The sequence below is a fragment of the Orcinus orca genome, chromosome 14, assembly GCF_937001465.1.
Source record: "Orcinus orca chromosome 14, mOrcOrc1.1, whole genome shotgun sequence".
Taxonomy (NCBI): Eukaryota; Metazoa; Chordata; class Mammalia; order Artiodactyla; family Delphinidae; genus Orcinus; species Orcinus orca.
The window spans coordinates 47,995,240-48,009,516 of NC_064572.1; the positions used below are offsets into that span (position 1 = coordinate 47,995,240).

At 35.6% G+C, this 14,277-nt stretch overlaps 1 long non-coding RNA gene across 2 annotated transcripts in view; it reads right to left on the reverse strand.

Moving 5' to 3' along the window:
- LOC125960950 (uncharacterized) overlaps positions 1-14,277 on the reverse strand; it is a 69,769-nt gene that overhangs the window by 42,016 nt on the left and 13,476 nt on the right. For both annotated transcript variants that reach the window (XR_007471147.1, XR_007471146.1), the window contains exon 2: positions 12,320-12,455. This is a non-coding gene — a long non-coding RNA (uncharacterized LOC125960950). The remainder of the gene's footprint in view (positions 1-12,319; positions 12,456-14,277) is intronic.

Genomic DNA, 14,277 nt, shown 5'->3' on the forward strand with positions numbered 1-14,277 from the left:
TATTGAATCTCAGCATGTAGCCTCTAGTAGAGAGTTAGAGGATGCACATGAGAATGTGAAAACAACTAGTAACATTTCAATGTGCAGATTAAATGATGCTGAATAGAAATTACAATGACAATAAAAGAGCCATGAGCCCATTTGACAATATATACAATAAAACTTAAAGAAAAAGTGACAACTGTGATAATGAATGTGCTTCCCAAGGAGAATTAAACATTTTCTCAAGTGACTAAACTTCAAAAAATTAATTACTTCTTTAATATTTTATATTTACCTACTATTCTTAAAATACCCCTGGGAACAACCATAATTGTTATGTGTAGGAATTTAGAAAATGCATGGTATCATTTTTGTATACAATTTGGGTTCATTCTTCTTTGAAAAACAACTTCTGTCTGACAATCAGCTTTCAGGCCTTTGTTCAGGGGAAGCCGCATTATCACATTAAAACCCAAAGGTCAGACATCTGTGAAACATTGTGTTAAAAGACAAGAAGCTGAGGCAGAAAAATTCTCTCTGCTTCATCTCAATATAAATTGCAGATCAAACAGTGTTCTAGATTGACATTGGCCATCCAATCTGAAATGAACTGTATTATATTTAACATCTAAAATGTCATACTGGGCATTGCATATGGTTTTAATTTTCAACTGCCCAGCCTTATATTTGGTATTTGTACTTTCCAAATGTGCTTTTTGACCTTCATATAATAGGATTTTATACCTAGGAATGAACAAGCAAAAGCTTTGTTAAATTCATTGTAGCCATTGATTGCTTATTTGCTTATTTAAAATATACCTTATTTTGTGAGTAAATGATAAAAATATAATTTTAATTAACTCATTTTTAACAGATGGTAACTTACAAAGAAAAATACTTTTAGCATTCTGTGCAATGGGAAATATTTGAAAGTGGAAACTTGAAAACCATTTTTCAGCAGACTCAAGAATTAAATATAATTCTAATAATTACCATATATTTGGTGTCTATGCCACATATTTTATATTGAGTTGCTAAGTCTTGCAATACAGTTGTTTTAAATGTTCTCAATTTAGTAATTCTCTGGAAAGAGCAGTTTACTATGAAGATAAAATAAAATCCCTTACAGAAGTTCATTTTGAAAAAGCAAAAATTTTTAAAAGAAGAATGTTTTATCTCTTGCCCTTCACCTCAGGTTTTTCCAGATTCCTTTCCAGTATCTGTCCACCTAAAAGTAATGTTAAGGGGAAAAAAATGTTTGGAGCTCCTATCAATATAAATGAAAGTTAACCAAAGGAAAAAAAAACTTTATGTAGAAGTGATAAGCATGGAAGAGAAAGTACAGGGGACTGAATAAAAGGCAATGTACAATAAAGTTAAAGAATGAGCTTTGGAGTCATGCTAGCATTAGAGAATCAAGCTGACCAATTATTAGTTTTGTCAACTTGGAACAATTCACTTCTCTGAGCCCCAATTCCTTCATCTGTAAGATGAGTTTGACAATGCTTACTTCAGAAAACTGTTCTAAGAAATATATTAGCTAATGCCTAAAAGCAGACAATACAATGTAAAATCAATAACATGTATTCTTTTCCTACTAAAATTATTTTTTAAATGAGCCATATATATTTATTGTCCTGCAATCGGAATATAAATATCTTTCTCACTGTTGTATCTGAATAGATTGTACCTGAATAGAATTTTCTACCAAAAGGAATAAATCAAGTATCCCTGAAGAATTGGTTGATTTAGGTGTGGGTCAGAACATGTACAAGATGTTCCTACAACATCTTGTAAAACCAGATAACCAAAATGATATCAAAGGTTACTAGGGTCATGTCAAAAAAGTTTCAGAGACCAATTTGAAGAGCCTCTCCTAGGATACAATTGAGACAATTAGACCATCAATTAGAATGATAATGGCAATAACTAAAATTCATCAAACGTATTTAAATCTATGTGTACATGATGATATCGAAACAAAACCAACAAATTAAAGAAACAGATCAAAATGAAATAGAAAAGCTCATTAGTCACCATTAGAGAACGATAGTTAACTTATTGTGTTAAAAACTGAGTTACAAAGGGAAAGAATCAAGAGTTTATCTTTCCTTAGGATAAAAAGTGTTCCTCAGTGCAAATAAATAACTGATAGGAAAGTTATTTTTATAAAACTATGCCAATTACTTATTAAATTAAGAAATGATAGAAATAGAATACCATTATTATCCAACTTCTAACAATGTAATGGCTCCTAGAGAAGATCATCAATGGCTGTTAATACCTCATAAAGACAACCAGACACCATGTATCTCCTGATAGAAACGTCCACCACCTAAGAAATGTTCTTGCCAAAAAAAAAATGGACCTGACTGTTTAAATCTAATTTTATTTTTTTCCCAGAAATATAGAAGACAATGTAATGTGTTTTCAAGAAATATGACTAGCCCTCCCGTTTGCTGTGTCTTCCACTATGATTTAACAGAAGGACTTGGAGTCATGGCATGTGGGATGAGATTCTGTCTGTCATTTATTAAAAACAGGAAATTTTGATCAGGCTGCAACTTCTATGAGCTACAGTTTCCTCTAAGAAAGTAACTGAACTCTTAGCCACCCCCTGTACTATGAAACGTTAGGAAAATTAGAGGAGAAAGTGTGAGCAGAGAGTGAAATTCTGTTAACTCAGTTAGAGAAAATCACAGACTAAAAAATAGAGGGAAAGTGATGTTTAGTTATTAAAACTGCACTGCTTACAGTCTGGATTTAATAACCTGGTAGATGTAACCAAATTTGAAAAATGCTCAATATTTCCATGGAGTTTAGAGGTTTAAAAACACTTTCTCATTCATTTCCCCAGCTGATCATCACAAAAGCTCATTAAATATCAAAAAAGTCATAATTTCTTCTTTTTACAGATGAGAAACCTGAAGCTCAAATGTTAATTAATTAGCCCAATACTCACAAAACTGTTTCACATTTTTCCATTTAATTCATTTATGCATTCATTTATTTAATTAGCACAAATTTACTTAGTATTTTTCATGTTCCAGGAAGTGTACTAGATATTAGGTATACAGTGGTGAGCAAAAAAGACAAGGTAATCTGCCTTCATAGGATTTACCTCACATTCTAGAGGGAGACATGGACAGGACAAATGTAAAAGAAAGAGAGAGACAAATACCGTATGCTAACACATATATATGGAATTTAAGAAAAAAAAATGTCATAAAGAACCTAGGGGTAAGACAGGAATAAAGACACAGACCTACTAGAGAATGGACTTGCGGATATGGGGAGGGGGAAGGGTAAGGTGTGACAAAGCGAGAGAGAGGCATGGACATATATACACTACCAAATGTAAGGTAGATAGCTAGTGGGAAGCAGCCGCATAGCACGGGGAGATCAGCTCCGTGCTTTGTGACCGCCTGGAGGGGTGGGATAGGGAGGGTGGGAGGGAGGGAGACGCAACAGGGAAGAGATACCGGGAACATATATATATATATAACTGATTAATTTTGTTGTAAAGCAGAAACTAAAAAAAAAAAAAAAAAAGTGCTATACAAATAGCTTAAGAAAGCCTTTGTAAAGGTCTTCTGTTGAGACTGAAGAGATAAAGAGGAGCCAGCCAAGTGAGGAATGAGAAGAGTGCTCCAGGCAGGAGGAGGAAGATCATGTTTCAAAGCCTCTCGCCTCCTATTTACTAGTCTAGCCTGGCAGTATTAGAGGCACTGTGTGTGTCTGTTGTGTGTTTATGCGGGGCAGGGTAGGTTGGGGACTCTTCCCCCTCTCTATCATAGGTCTCACTTCCTGGGACCATAGCATTTTAGCTAAGTTTACTGTGAAGTTTTTCATAAGACTATAAAGCGGGAGACAATGAAAGGGAGAAAGGGGAAAATGGTCATGTCTAATACTCTTGTATACATGGTCAGGAAATCTTGGCTCCAGGAAACTTCCACTTGCACGTGGATTTTCTCGACCAAACTGCCTAGACTGAAGAGACAGGGGCCACGTCAGTAATATTTTCCATATATGGTGGCTCAATTCCATCTTGCAAAATGTGACACTCCCTAATTAATTATGGCAACAATGTGATACCTCTGTGAGGTTTCCTGATATGCAGAATTTTCTCTCTCTTCTCGTAAAAACTGTATTTTGCATTAATGAGTTATAAAGGGAAAGTTATAAACATTAGACTGTTCATAAAACTAGACTATTAGACTGTTCATAAAAATCACTGAAAACCTGTATAAGTTCTCTGAGGTTTCTTTCACTATATAATAGTTTCCTCCACCCCTGCCACAGGAAAGATATTAAGGCATTTTGTGTGAAAGTGTGAGGAATGGAAAAATGAAAAGAGCTGCTCAAAAAAACCTGCCTCCTTCTCATGGCAGTCAAATAATGAACATTTCCACAAGTGTTTTATTTCAAAGCAAGTTATATCTAACAAAGAGAAATTTACTAAAATGATTATGTGTTTCCAGTAAGCCTCATCTCCAACTGCAGCTAAATGTAGCTGGTTGGAATTATAAGCACAGCAGTATTTTATATATTACTGAGATTGATTTTGAGATTTGAAACTCTAGTGTGGTAAACCTGGGGGAAATGACTAGAGGCAATCATAGATGGGACAAGTAACTCTTATTCATTGCATACAAATAGTTTTACATACAGACCCTCAAATCTGTTGACTGAAAAATGGATTTGGCTAATTCCAGAATAAGAGACTAGCCTCAGAATGATTATGTTGAAGACTCCTATAACAGAAAAATGTTAAATAGTAAAGTGTTATAGTCATTAACAAGCAGTTTCTAACACAAACCTAGAAGTTGGAAGGATCTGTGCTTTTCCCTCTGCCTAGAAACTTCTGCCTCTTAGTCATATGTCTTGTCATATGTCTTGTCTAACAAATATTTACTCACCTTTCAAGAAACAGTTTTAGCATCACCCATATTTTGGCAATAAAAATATTTCTTACAATTATTTGAACAAAGAGCAGGTGATAGTTAATTTTATGTGTTAACTTGGAGGGTGTTTTTGGATGATAAACATTTAAATCGGTGATTTTTGAGTAAGCAGATCACCCTCCATAATTTGGGTGGGCCTCATCTAATCAGTAGAATGACTGAATAGAACAAAAAGACCGGCCTGCTAGACTGCCTTTGACTTGATCCTGAACATGGCAATCCTGGGTCTTCACCCACTGGCCTTCAGACTAGAACTGCACCATCGATTCTCCTGAGTCTTCAGCTTCTCGGCCCATCCTGCAGATTTTGTACTTCCCTGCCTCCATAATTATGGACATGGAGACACTCTAACAAAAGAATACTAATCATGCTCTTTGTAAACATGAGCAAAATAAATGGGATGGACTGAGACATCATCTCTCTTTTACATTATTATCAGTAGTATTAGTATAGTACTATATTGGAACTTATCTTATTATGTTAGGGCAATTTTTATGTCAATTTTTTATATTTTTCATCATTTTTTCTTCCTATTTCTGTAACATTTTCAAATAACTATGAGTTTGTGTTAATTTAAATTTGCAATTAAATAAACCTTGTATAATGCTAACTCTGACATTTATTACTATAGGAATTACTTCCCATATATGACAGGATATGATAGGATATATATACACATACACACATACACACACGAATGGATACGTTTATAACCCACAAAATAGGGGTCAACTATTCAATATGGATTTATTAACATTCTTAGTATGAACCTGACACTTTATGAGGTTCTACTGGTTAGGATTAAAGTTGGTTGTGAGTAGCAAAGATTTGAAAAGTAGCACCTTAGCCAAAATAGACATTAATTCTTCTATAAAAGAAAAGGAACTAAAAATTTGATAGTCCAGAGTGAGTATTGTCAGGATAGCAGGCTTATTTTCTTTGTTCCCTGGAAGAGTCTCCACATAATCCAGGATGGCTATTAGAGCTTTAGCCATCACATCAACATTCTAAGCAATAGGTAAAAGGGATGGCTCCTCTCCCGTTTTAAGGAAGCTTTATGGGACAATAAAAAAATTTCTATTTACACCTCAACAGCCAACCATTGCAAGAGATGCTATGAAATATATCCTTTTATTGTGGTGGCAATGTCTCCAGTATTTTGTTTAGTTAAGTAAAAAGCAGAGAGATGATACCAAGAGGAATCCGGTAGTTTCTGCCATACCATTGGGAGAATCCAAAATAAATTCCTTACCATTTTTTTTTATTGGAGTATAGCTGCTTTACAATGTTGTGTTAGTTTCTGTGTAGCTGTACAATTAAGTGAATCAGGTATACATATACATATATCCCCTTCCTCTTGGCCCTCCCTCCCATCCCCAGCCCCCATCCCCCGCCCCCATCCCCCATCCCATCTATCTAGGTCAACACAGAACACCTAGCTGAGCTCCCTGTGCTATGAAGCAGGTTCCCACTATTTTACACATGGTAGTGGATATATGTCAATCCTAAACTCTCCATTCGTCCCACCCTTCCCTTCTCCCACTGTGTCCACATATTATAGAGAAACTCAAATCTGGTTAAGAAGTCAAAACTATAATGTATGAATCTACTTTAAAAGTTAAAGTATAAATCTTGTAATATGGATCATGAGGGATGGAGGACTTCAAGAAATAAAGAGCAGCCTGACATGAAACAGAAACCACAAAATTTAGGCCCTAAGTAAATATATGTTGAACGACTGATTAGCAATCCAAGGGATATTCTCAATATCAGTGCTGAAAGTAAGTCCAGCTCAATGTGATACAAATCTGTGAAAAACCATAGATCAGCAATTCACCTTAATGCACTGAATCATCTTTAGTATGAGAATTCTGGCTCTCAGAACTACCAGAGTCCTTAAAAGAACATCTAGTGAAATCCCTTACCTTTAGTAAAGAATTATGATTCTCATTTTAGAGGTAAGAGCCAGAGATACCAAGTGACTCAGATATGGGAACACAGCTCAAGTCATCACTTGAGATCCAGAATACCTAGTTGTTTTTTCCATTTTACTGCTTATTCGGCGAGCTATATTTTCCATTTCATTGTTTATTCAGCTGTGTTAACCCTATTTGGGAACTTTGCGGAATAGTTACATACTAAATAGACACTTATGAAAGTTGTATTAATCATATCATTTTTGAAGTGTGTGTGCTTTCCCTTCTAAGAGGGAATAATGATCAGCTATTAATTAGTAAGAAACTTCCTAATGAACAAAATCCTTCCTTTTCCCATATACAATATTATTTCTATTTGACAAAGCTTATAGCATCTCTAGAGACAAGTCCAACAGCCCAACATGTGGGAAAATAAATACACCTCATTAATCTTCATTATAGGTCTGTGAGAGAGGTTACTATTGGCATAAATTGCATGTAGGGTGAAAACTTGAAAAAAATTAGAGGTGAAGTAAGGACTCAAAAGCCTTTTTCTCTTTGTCTCTGTTCTTCCTTTCAGGAAGAGTAAGAGACAAAACTATGGAGAGCAAAAGAAAAGATAAACAAAATTACATCATGCACAGTGTTCATATTTTTGAAAATGTCCAAAGTTTACTTATGACCTACCCAGCATAGTTAACTCATTATCCATGTTTCTTTGTGTTGATGGCTTTATTTTTTACAGATGGCTGGTAATTACAGTGTTAATTAAAGGACCAATCACTAGTTTTTCTTGAGCTTTTCACTGATATAATGGGAATAATTTATTTTGAGCACAAATAATAAAATTGCTTTAGCACAAAGGTGAAAATTAGGAGCACTATAAATTTTACTTGATGTTGCTTTGCCAGTGGACAAACTTTTCAGCAGACAATTTTGTACTCTCCTGTTCAAGTTCTAGCAATTCCACTGAAGTTTCAGGATGTGTTTCTCATTGCACTCACTAGGTACCATCATGAAATTTTAAAGAGGAAACACTATCAGAATAGACAGTAGATGAAGAGGAATAACATTATCAGTTGTTAGAGTCTAAAGTTCTTTAAAGGTCGTTGAGCCTGTTTCCTTCCCTTCATATTTGAAGGCATTTCAGCCTGTGGAGGTGCAGCTCATTCAAAATCATGTAGCTGGGTAAAGATGGATCCAAGCCTAGATACCAGTCTCTTAATTATGTATCCAGTTCTCTTTCTTGTTAAGGAAAAAATCTATTTAATTTTAAAAACACTAAGAAGATCACCAAAAATATCAGTAGAAGGACTACCCCCCTACTTTTCATTTCTTACAAGAAAAGTTTGATTTGTCCAGAAGCAGATGACCTTCACCTGTTATTTGAATTCCAATATACTTTATCCTTGTTTTTTCTTCACTCTTCTTATATTTTTATTGTGCTTCTATTAACCTAGGAACCTACAATTATGGTAGGTCAGAATGTGACTCACTCTCAAAAAACATACAAGACAGATATGGCAGAGACATAATTTCATTAGTGGAAAGTGAAGAAGTACCTACTGAAGTTCAGCTTGAAAATTGTTCAAGAGAGAGAAATGCCCACATTCACTCCTCATCCTATTTGTTCATTAATTTTGGGATAATTACATTCATTTTGCACACCCAGATATATTTTCATGAGAAACATAGTAAAGTTTCATAAGTATTAAATGCACCATTAAATATATTTTTAAATTTAAATTATAATATGTTCTGATTTGTTTTTTCTATTTAAATAAATCCCTTTCATGTAGAAATATACATTCAATTGCCCTTCCTTCTTCCCTATTGAGGAACTGAATGTGTGTGTATTTAATAAAAAGAAGTACTGATTAAGTAGAGGAAAATTTTAAATTCAAGTTAAAATTCAGTCTTGAAACACAAACTGTTCTTTGTCTATATTATTGTTCACTTTTAATGTCCTTCCATGATCCATTTCTCTTGACAAGGCAGTAACATAAAAGCATTCCAATTATCTATAATAGAAAATGCAATTTCATTCCCAAAGAACAAATAAAGCATGATACTAAAAGGTGGCAGGAATAAAACTGACCCAATCAATTATTAAATAGTTAAAGAAATGTGGCCTTCAGAGCTATGGTTAGATAATTGTAGATGGTTCAAAGTTATGGAATCACATTCTGTTTCAGTATATGTATTGGTCAACTCGGACTGCCATAATAAAGCACCACAGACTTGGGTGGCTAAAACAACAGAAATTTATTTCTCATAGTTCTGGAACCTGGAAATCTAAGATTAAGGTATGAGCAAGATTGTTTTTTGTGATGCCTCTGGGCTTGCCTCCAGAAAGTCACCTTCTTGCTATGTCCTCACATGGCCTTTTCTCTGTATGTGACACTCCTCGTGTCTCTTCCTCTTCTTATAAGGAGAGCAGTCCTATTGGATCAGGGCCAACCTTTATGACCTCATTTAACCTTAATTACCTACTTAAAGGCCATATCTCCAAATAGTCATATGGGGGTTAAGGCTTAACGTATAAATCTGGGGGAGACACAATGGAGTCCATAACAGTATGAACTTCAAAAACCATTATAAAGTATTGTATACTATGGATCAATAGCAGTGATTACAATTTGCATTTGGATCCAGTAACCCTGGACTATCCATATGCCATGTTATTTTTATTGTCCATCCTCCCATCTATTTTAATGGCTATATCTCTGTCCAGGATTGCCATGGCATTCTGGGTATATGAATAGTGTAATGTGAAGCAATCTGAACTGTTCTTTTTAAAATATTTTTAAATATTTATTTATTTATTTATTTTTATGGCTGTGTCGGGTCTTAGTTGTGGCACAAGGGATCGTCCTTGAGGCATGTGGGATCTTTCGTTGCAGTGCACAGGCTTCTCTCTAGTTATGGTATGCAGGCTCCAGAGCACGTGGGCTCTCTAGTTGAGGTGCAGGAGCTCAATAGCTGTGGTGCGCGGCATCAGTTGCCCCACGGCATGTGGGATCTTAGTTCCCCGACAAGGAATAGAACCTGTGTCCCCTGCATTGGAAGGTGGATTCTTTACCACTGGACCACCAGGGAAGTCCCCTGAACTGTTCTTATTGTCTAATTGATATGCAGATAATAACATTAGTATCTACAATTAAGAACTCACTATATGCCAAGCAACCTGCTAATTTATTTATATTTATTATCTTATTTAATCCTCCTAACAAGTCCATTAATTCTATGAAGTAGTATTATTATTATTTTCAGTAATTTACATAAGAAAACATAATACTTAGAGAAGTTAAATCCTTTGTCAAAAGTACCACCTCTGCCTCCCTAAGGCCTATGCACCTGTTAGAGTCTGCCCAAACCCTAATTCTTTGCTTAAGCCCTCAACCCCTATTTAATTGATAAAGACCCAAAATGTAAAGCTCAGTTTCTTTAGGATCTTGTTGTTAAAGCCATCATAAGTTAAGTCAAGCATTGCAGTTTAAATTCTCTTGCCCAGACGCAGCAATTAAAAGTCGAATACGCATGGTGTGACATATTCCTCTACAAGCATTAATAGTTCTCTCCCCATCCACTAAAATTTAAAAGCCAAGCCACAGGCCCTGGACAAATGGACTCCTCAAGTACTACATGTGTTCTTCTTCCCCAAATGTGATTTTTATCCCCTAAAACTACAGATCTCCCCTATTTTGCAGGTTTAGGGCCTAGAACCATAAACCAGATGGCATGGAGGTCACTCCATGAGCAAGTTCATTCTTACTGGGAGGAACTGAGAGGGAGGGGTAGGGCCAAACCTTCTCTGTTTTTCCTTCCAAATTCACCAATCAATTGATGCTCCTACCTCCCCTAGAGTGAAGTATGTGAGAAGCAGAAAGAAACTAGTAGTGCTCACATCAAGGCATTTACTCTTCAAAATCCTGCCTCAATAGTAATTATAATTTACAGACTAATTTATATAACTGCTGAAATTTGATTTAACCAGAATTATGAAGAAATTCCATTAGAGAGATGCAGAAGCGGATATGTCATTGTGTGTGTGTGTGTGTGTGTGTGTGTGTGTGTGCATGCAATTTCAGGTCAGGTCATACAAGAGAACTGCATCCTCATCTGCCATAAATGGATATAGGATGATATTGAAAATAGAAAACTCAACTTTAAGCATATTTTATATATATGAAAGGAAACAGAAGAAATAGCTGAAGAGTTCAAAGTAGTTGCTTCAAAGTAGCATAACTCAGGGGTGGGGCAAAGTAGTTGCTAGGAAAATATCTTTTTTATTTTTTAAGATTTGTAGTATTATTTGACCCAAATATATATATATAGCTTTGATATAAATTTTAAATACCATGGAATAATAACAAAAGAAATATCAAATCTTTGTCTGTTATTCTAATGCCTAATTTAGCCAAGAAAACAAAAGAAAAGGGAAGAAGGAAGGAAATAAAGTAATTCAAAAACAACTAGTTCTGGTAGCAGGTAGAAACTTATGGTCAAGATTAAGACAATGACATTGCATCTCTGTAGGTGCTTTTTTATAAGGAAAAAACAGAAAATGTTGCAGCATAAATATTTTCAAAATGCATTTTTAGAGATCCATGCCAGCTCTCAAGTTCTCTAGAGTTGCACTGTCCAATATGGTAACCATTAGCTACATGTAGCTATTTAAAATTAAATTTAAAATAATAAAATGTAAATAAAATTTTAAATTCTATCCCTCACATTAGCGACATTTCATATGCACCAAAGCCACATATGGCTTATGGCAATCTTTTTAGATAGCAGAAATAAACATTTCCATTATTGCATAAATTTCTATTCGGAAGCACTGCTCTAGGCCTTGCTGTTTATTCGCTGAATTTGCACAAGACTATACCCTGAAACCCACTATCCTGAAGAGAAATAAACAAACCTGCCAAGGTATCAATGTCTTTATAAAACCAAATATTTTTAATGTCATTTAGAAACAAGTCTGATATTCTAGCCCTGAACTGGGACTACTTCATTCAGATTCTACAGGCATTTGTTAAGCACTAATTGTGTGCCAGGCAGTGTGCTGGATACCAAGAAAACAATGTTACTCAAGATGCTCGAAATCCAGACGTAACATCAGCAAAATGATGGAATAGGAAGCCCCAGACCCCAGTGCACTACAGAAACATCAACATACAGCCCCAAAAGCTTCTATGAGAACTCCAGATATCAGTTAGGAAGATGCAGCACCCAGGCAAGCTCAAATCCAAGAACAGCCTCAATGAAACAGGTAAGAAAATTCCAACCATGCTCCCAAAGCAAGCACAGTTTGCAATTGGGAGGAGAAGTCCAATTGCGGCTTCTCCTTTGGGAAGGAAAGAGAAAGGGAGAATGTACATTCAAAGCTCTAGATTGTGGGGGGACTACTTTCTGTCTCACCTGACTCAGGGCACTGACAGGGAACTGGCATACCTTGAGTGTCGGGGAGCTGCAGAGAACAAAAGAGAATTCAGCAGATTGTGGCAGCACTAGAGAAGTGGTAAAACTGCAGACAAAACAGCCACCATTCACCATGATCAGGAGTAAGCACCCACTTTGTGTCTTCCCCCTAGAGAGAGAAAAAAAAGAGTAGAGCATAAGTCCAATGTTCTCGCTTTTGCGGGTGCAGTCTGAGAGACTGGTTTCTGTCTCATCTGATGTGGAGCGCTGACAGAACAGTTATACTTTGGACACTTGGTGGGTGCACAGAGCTTGGTGGCTTCAGGCAGAGCCAGAGAAAAGCAGCAAACCTTTCTAATTGGGAAATCACATACACAAGCCCAGAGAAGGTACATGCTCAGAAAAAGTTGGAAAGACCCCCAAAAATCTGTAGCTGGGTTGATGGGTAAAAGTCTTTCCTTGAATGAAGCCAGTCTGTAAGACTGGAAGAGGTGTCTATTTTTTTCAACTGTGTGACTCCCAACACAAAGTTACAAGGCACATGAAGAAACAGGGAAATATGGCCCAATCAAAGGAATAAAATACATCTCCAGAAACTGACCCTAAAGAAAGTAGCACAGTATTGTTAACTATGTTCACATTGTTGTAAAGCAGATCTCTAGAACTTATTCACCTTCATTAAATGAATCTTTATACCCACTGATCAACTCCCAATTTCCTCCTCTCCCCAGCCCTGGGCAACCAACATTCTACTTTTTGTTTCTAAGAGATTGATCACTTTATTGATTTCATATAAGGTATCTAAAGTTAGATTTCAGGTTATATGTTTTTTACCACAATAAAAAAAAGGAATTTAAAAAAAAAGATGCTCAGGATCCATCTGGGCTTTGAATAATTAAATAAGGCTATACACTACTGTTCAAAACAATGTGATAAGAGCTATTATAGGACAGTATAGAGTGATAAGGGAGAAGAGAAGAGAAGCACTTAGCTAACATCTAAGGCTGTCAGGATCATCAGGAAAGGCCTTCCAGAAGAACTAGTATCAAAGCTAGGGATGAAAAACTAGTGGCACTTTCCACACAAACATGCAAGTTTAGAAGATGAGGTAGTATTTATTTCAGTCAAAAGGAAGAGGATGTAAGAAAGGTTAAGGGCAACAGAAAGCATGTTTTAATTTGTAGTGGGGAAGAGGGAATGGTGAAGTGATAAGGAGAGAATGAAGAGAAAAATCTTAGTAAGAAGTTGTAATCAGGGACTGTATCACGTAGGGACTAGTAAAATATTTAAAGAGTATGGTCTCCCAAACATTCATCTAATAGACTGTAATTTTCATATTTGTTTTAGTCACACCCGGAACAATACTCTCCACATCATATACAGTATGTTGAATGTATTAAATATTCAATAAGTAGGCACCGAAAGACAATAAAGTAATGTAAATATATGCTTGGATTTGCATTTTAGAAAGTTCTACTTACATTTGGAAAAAGGGATTGTAACAAGCTATCATAATATTAATTCTGAACAGTCTTTGAACTTGTATCTGAAAAGAACAACCATAATGCCATATATATTATGAAGCATACTATATACCTGTTAAGGCTAATGTATATATCTATAACTATAGCTAAATGTCTGCATGCATGTGTGTGTATAAAATATGTTTATGATGTTAGCATAATAGTATTTTAATGACGCATTTATATATTTCTCCTCTGTTGACAGTTTTATTCTCACTTCCAAAATTTGTATAACACTTTTATATATAAGACTATTAGAGAGTTGGGGCCAAGAGAGTAAACATATGCACCTCAGCACATTCTTAGTTACTTCTTGCATAAAAAGTTTAGGTGCTAATGGTATATCAAGAAGGCAGTTATCAGTTAAATGAAATATCTATTAGCCTGGGAACAGAAGTTCCAACAAAGGCACAGACTGCATTAACAGTTGGATGGGCATTATCCATGATACGTTTGTCCTTGGTATTC